Genomic DNA, 6000 nt, shown 5'->3' with positions numbered 1-6000 from the left:
GTTGGGCATCTGTCTTCAGCTCAGGTCATGATCTCACGGTTCGTGGGTTGGAGCCCCGCATCGGGCTCTGTGCTGACCGCTCAGAGCCTGGAGCCTGCTTCGGATTCTATGTCTCCCTCTCTCTCTGAGCCCACACCCCCCCCACCCCCCACTCATGTTCTGTCTCTCTCTCTCTCTCTAATATAAATAAAACATTAAAGTTTTTTTAAAAAGGAATGAAAAAGAGGGGCACCTGGGTGGCTCAGTCGGTTAAGCCTCCGACTTCAGCTCAGGTCACGATCTCATGTCCGTGAGTTCGAGCCCCGCGTCGGGCTCTGTGCTGACAGCTCAGAGCCTGGAGCCTGTTTCGGATTCTGTGTCTCCCTCTCTCTCTGACCCTCCCCCATTCATGCTCTGTCTCTCTCTGTCTCAAAAATAAATAAACGTTAAAAAAAAAATTTTTTTAAAAGGAACGAAAAAGAAAATGTAGGAAGGCAAATAATAACATAGGAGTCCAAAAAAAAAAAAAAAAAAAAAAAAAACCCGTAGAGACTCCAGGAGACAGTATGGATTGCCAGGAATGAATTCTGGTGATTTTCTTTTTTAACTAGTAGTACACCAATGCCACCAGGTCGAAATAAAGGGAAAAGATAATGTAGCTGGACTTCAGTAAGACGTGTGTCCACTCTCCCCTGACGTCCTTCACTTACACATTTATTCAATAAATATTTATGGACTGCCTAAGACATGCAGGCATCATCCTCCAGGCTGGACACACAGTGATGAAACCCATCCTAGACCACACTCATCTACATGTCCTAACAGTCAGAGTGAGGGCATCACCGAGTAGAGCATAAATTAATGAACAGCCACCTTCTGCGAGCGCTGATACAGTTTATAGGACGGGGAGGTCCTAGGGCTCTGTCTCATTCAAAATTTGTGGCTGTTCCTTTCGAATAATGTAGATGAGAGCACTAATTTCATGGTTATTAACGTTGCATGCGGCCTAAGGTACACAGGGACAAGTAAGTAATTGGATGATTGAATTAGTGTCCAAAATCCCTTAAAAAACCTTCAGCAGTGGGACAAACCTAACGTGACAAAACTTACAAAAAGGAAAACAGTCCATTTTTTCACTTGCTTCAAAAACATAAAATGCACTTGGGTCTAAAAAAAACCCCCAAAACTCCACTGACATGGTTTATATAAGAAGATTGTGTGTGACAGACAACTTATCAGAAGCCTAAGTAAAAACTCCACGCGCATCGAGTATCAGGCATCAGTCTGAAGACTAGTTCAGAGCGAGGAAGGGGGTCATCCGTTCCCCTCTGTGCTGGCCGGGCCACCCCTGGCTCTGCGTCTGGCTCCAGGACCCACACTTCAGGAAGATAATTTAAGGGGCACCTGGGTGGCTCAGTCAGTTGAGCAGCCAACTTCAGCTCAGGTCGTGATTTCATGGTTCATCAGTTCGAGACCCACGTCGGGCTCTGTGCTGATGGCTCAGAGCCTGGAACCTGCTTCGGATTCTGTGTCTCGCTCTCTCTCTGCTCCTCCCCTGCTCGTGTTCTTTCTCTCTGTGTGTCTGTCTCTCTCAAAAATAAATTAAAAAATTAAAAAGGAAGGAAGGAAGGGAAAATTTAAAACCTAGCTTCTGTTAAGAGGAGAGTTACCAGGCTAGGGAGGGTTGGTTTTTCTGAAGAAACACAAGAATGAAAGATTCAGTGGGAATAGGAGAGGGTCCTCCAAATCTTTGGGGTTTTGGATTTCCCACGAAGGAAGCATTAGATTTGTGCAGGGTGGTCCCCAGGAGGTAAAATTAGGGCCAGCGGGTGGGAAATGCTAGGGAGCCAGCTTTCAGCCAGGTGGGTATACAGAAGGCATTGCTAACACGGTGTCCGAAGGTAAAACGAGCTGCTGTAAGAGTTGGGAGCTAACTGACATTCCCCAGAAGCCCCCACGCAGAGGCGCCATAAAAAACCAAAATGTTTCAGGCAGGAGTTGAGGGTTATTCAGAATCAATAACCTAAAGGTTCCACTCAGAGCTGTTATGTCACTTGCTAGTCTACCCAGTGTGTCCCTTTTTACACACCACAAAAAGCAGAGAAGAATGTGTCTTGCTTGGCTTTTAACTTGCGATCACAATCTGGTGTTGGGCACAACCAGTTCTAAGTTTTTTTAATTTTTTTTTTTTTTTTTGAGAGAGCACAAGCAGGGGAGGTGCAGAAAGAGAGGGGGACAGAGGATCTGAAGCGGGCTTTGCGCTGACAGCAGCGAGCCCGATGTGGGGCTTGAACTCACGAACTGTGAGATCACGACCTGAGCTGAAGTCGGTCGCTTAACCGACTGAGCCACCCACGCGCCCCCCCCCAAAAAAAAGTATTTTAAAATATAACAAAAGGGGTCTTTTCTCACCTCAGATCCCAAACCCCACCCATCCTCCCCGGAGGCAAAAGCTATTACCAGGTTCTCGCGTACTCATGGATTCTTTCTGGCAAGGTATGTGTGGGAGAGTCGGGGAAGGGGGACACACGCGGATGCCCCTTTTTTACAAAAGTGGAAGCAAATATCACGCTGTCCTGCCCCTGGTTTTTTACACCTGTCAACACTCTACTCTGCTACAGCACCTATCATCGTAACACCAATTAACTCCCATACCACCGCTGCAGAGGGGATGATGTCAGAATAACCTGGAAGTTTCGTTGGTTTCTATGTAGTTATTTCTGCAAGGGGAGCCTAGCTTTGCATTATGAGTAGAACTTCCTGCTTCAGCAGGAAGGGAAGCGCCTCTCAACGTGGAGCCCCATCAGTTGGATTTTTAGAAAACGTTAGCAAGAGGGCCTGCCCCTCCCCAGAGAGGGGTTCCCCGGCCTTTCGCGGTCCTGGGCGTGCATTGGGGCGCAAGCCCTCCAGTGCTCATGCGCACCGTGTCGTTCCCCCAAATCAGCACTCCCGGGCTGATTTCTAAAATTACTATCCCCCACTGGGTGTTGTATGGAAACCAATTTGACAATAAATTTCATATTAAAAAAAATCAAAATAAAAATAAAAAGGTTAAATAAGTAAATAAGTAAAATTATCACCCCCTCGGGCAGTCTCCAGTGCCACTGAGCTGCCTGCCTGCACTGCCCAGTTCTCTCCCCAGATACTGATTGTCTCCTGAACGCTCTGATTTCAAGGTGGCAACCATTCTGAGTGGTATGCCATTAACCCAGCTTTTTCCGCCAGACCGGCTACGCTCGGCGTGTGTTGTTGCAGAATGCGTGTCACAGCACAGGAGCCTCTACTGGAAATGCCACGTGCCCTGGTACCTGTCACTCTGCCACAGGCTTTTTCACGGCTGCCCAGCCAGTCTCGACTGACGCACGCTTGGGCTGCGTCCAATTACTTGCTTGTGAAAGTGAGGCTGTAATTAACTTGGTGGGATTTCTTACCCACTGAACCGTGTCCCCCTCAAAACTCATCTATGGAAATGCTAATCCCCGGTATCTCGGAACGTGACCGTAGCGGGACTTCCAGTCTCCAGAGCTATGAGAAATGCGTATCTGTGGTCTCAATGACGAGGCTGTGCCACGTTGTTGTGGCCGTCCCAGCGGCCGATGGAGACGTGTGCTTCTGCAAGTCGTTTACTGTCTAACAGAGACAGGTGATACATCTGCACGCACCCATTTTTGGGAGGTGGACCTAAAAGGCAGGTGGTAAGTCAGCTCTGCGTAGAACTCATTACTCCCTCTGCCTATTTCTGAGCGCGGAGACAATTCTGAAAAACTGGCTGCCTTATTCTTCTCACGGGCTCATGCTTCTGACTCAAAGACCACCCTTGTGCCTACCAAAAACACGATGTATTCTGATTCAAAGACACATGGGGCCCAAGCCTCAGAGTTACTCAAACGTTGCTGATATCTAAGCTCCTGGGTAGACGGGATCGATTCTGGAGCAGTAGGGTCGTCCCCACGCCCTGGCCGGGCAGGGACAAAGGGGAAATCACACAGGTGTTAGTGCCAGACAGGCCTGGGTGTGAATACCAGCTCCACTACCTGGTAATGGGTGCATGGGCCTTAGCAAACGAATTACTCTCTAAATGCCTCAGATTACCCCTGGGAAATATCATATCTACACTGTAGTTAGTATGAGAATTAAAAATAATGTATCTAGGGGGCGCTTGGGTGGCTCAGTCAGTTAAGTGTCCGACTCTTGATCTCAGTTCAGGTCATGATCTCACAGTTCGTGAGTTCAAGTCCCGTGTCTCTCAGTGCAAAGTCTGCTTGGGACTCTGTCTCTCCCTTTCTCTGCCCCTTCCTGCTCTCTCTCTCTCAAAATAAATAAACTTAAAAAAAATAAAAATAACGTATCTAAAAGACGTATGACTTGGTAGACAGTCAACACTTGAGAGCTATCCTTGTTATCATTGTTTCTGGACTATGAATTTCTATTCATAATTAACATTTCCAGGTCAAGAGAAACTTTCAGTGACCGTAGTCTGCCTTTCTGAGCTGCCATGATTATGTCAGTTTGGTAGTTTGGACTGGGGTAAGAGCAGGTGGAAACAAGGAACCATTGCAAATCCCATCTTTCGGCCTCCCTGAACATTCAAATTCCTATTGAATGACTCCTTAACAAAATGCAAATGCCCTTGAAAATGGCAATATGTAACTCTTAAGTCAGAGATTAGCAGACATGTGGGAAAGAGGCCATGGGATGAAGTGATAAAGCACAGGTGCCCAGGACAGGTAAATGTCAGGGAGTGAGAAGAGACGGTCTCTGGAATAGCAGAGGCTTTGGCCCCCTCCAGAATGTGCTGACCGCTCACCATGTGCACCAGCATGAACCTAATGCCTTGTGACACCCCGTCTCTGTAGCTGTCACGTTCCCCACGAACAACACTGCCTGGCAAACCCCATAAGACCGCGCCACTCAAACGTCCCCAGCAAGTCTGGGACATACGTGGAGTTTTGTGAATTTTTCCGGCATTTGGATCAATTCTCATAAAGAATAATTTCGCTGCCCGATGTTTCACCCCACAGTATTCCAGAGGAGAAAATGTACTCGATTCCTCCTTCCCATCCCTGACTCAAACCTTGTGATCAATGAGCTATTGTTCGATCAGCCCTTCTCAGGTAACATTCGCACCGTAACATTAAATTAGAAAAAGTAAGATCTGATTCCCCTTACCTATAAAAGTTACATGATTTCTTTGTTCACGTTCAATTTGCATCGGTCCATCGGGTCACAAGTGTGCCAATTCCAATATAACCACAACGTGTCACGATTACGGGAGTGCTTCACTCTGCCTGAGAGGATGCCAGATGACTCAAGTTTTCTATTTGAGTGCAGAAACTTGATTGTGTTATTCAGAGGGGAGATTTCTCACATTTATATAAATACCCACTTTTCTATTTGAAATAGATGGCCTGCGCCACCTTTGGGGGTACCAAGCTCCTTGTGTTTAACACCTGTCGTGACAAGTATTATTTTCGTTCATCATAAAATAGCCGATTACATAAATGGAGTTCTTCACTGGGTGCCTGGGTGGCTCAGTCGGTTGAGCGTCCGACTTCGGCTCAGGTCATGATCTCGCAGTTCGTGAGTTCGAGCCCCACGTCAGACTCGGTGCTGACAGCTTGGGGCCTGGAGCCTGCTTCAGATTCTGTTTCCCTCTCTCTCTGCCCCTAACCCACTCACATTCTGCCTCTGTCTCTCTCAAAAATAAATAAAAACATTTAAAAAAATTAAAAGAAAAATGGAGTTCTTCAGGAAACACGACACTCAACTGAACCCTTTGAGGGGGGCTAAGATGTGAGGGGCAGCGGGGGTTCCACCCGGCCCGGTTCTTGGGCCCTCTGGTGGTGGGCGGGCGGGCCTGCGGCCGGGTCCCTGGACTGGGCCCTTGACCCAGAGAAACCCGTTCGTTACCCTCTCGTCTGTCACAGCCCTCCAAACTCCCCTGGCCTCAGCATCATGCCCTCAGCCTCCCCCTGGACATCCCCAGTCTTTCTGTTCCCCAATTTAAATTCTCAACATGGA

This window comes from Lynx rufus, unplaced genomic scaffold (assembly GCF_022079265.1).
Source record: "Lynx rufus isolate CCGP_SWC_20201006 ecotype Redwood Valley unplaced genomic scaffold, mLynRuf1.p SCAF_1, whole genome shotgun sequence".
NCBI classification, from domain to species: domain Eukaryota; kingdom Metazoa; phylum Chordata; class Mammalia; order Carnivora; family Felidae; genus Lynx; species Lynx rufus.
The sequence above is the reverse complement of the archived record's forward strand: the minus strand, read 5'-3'. Positions refer to the sequence as shown.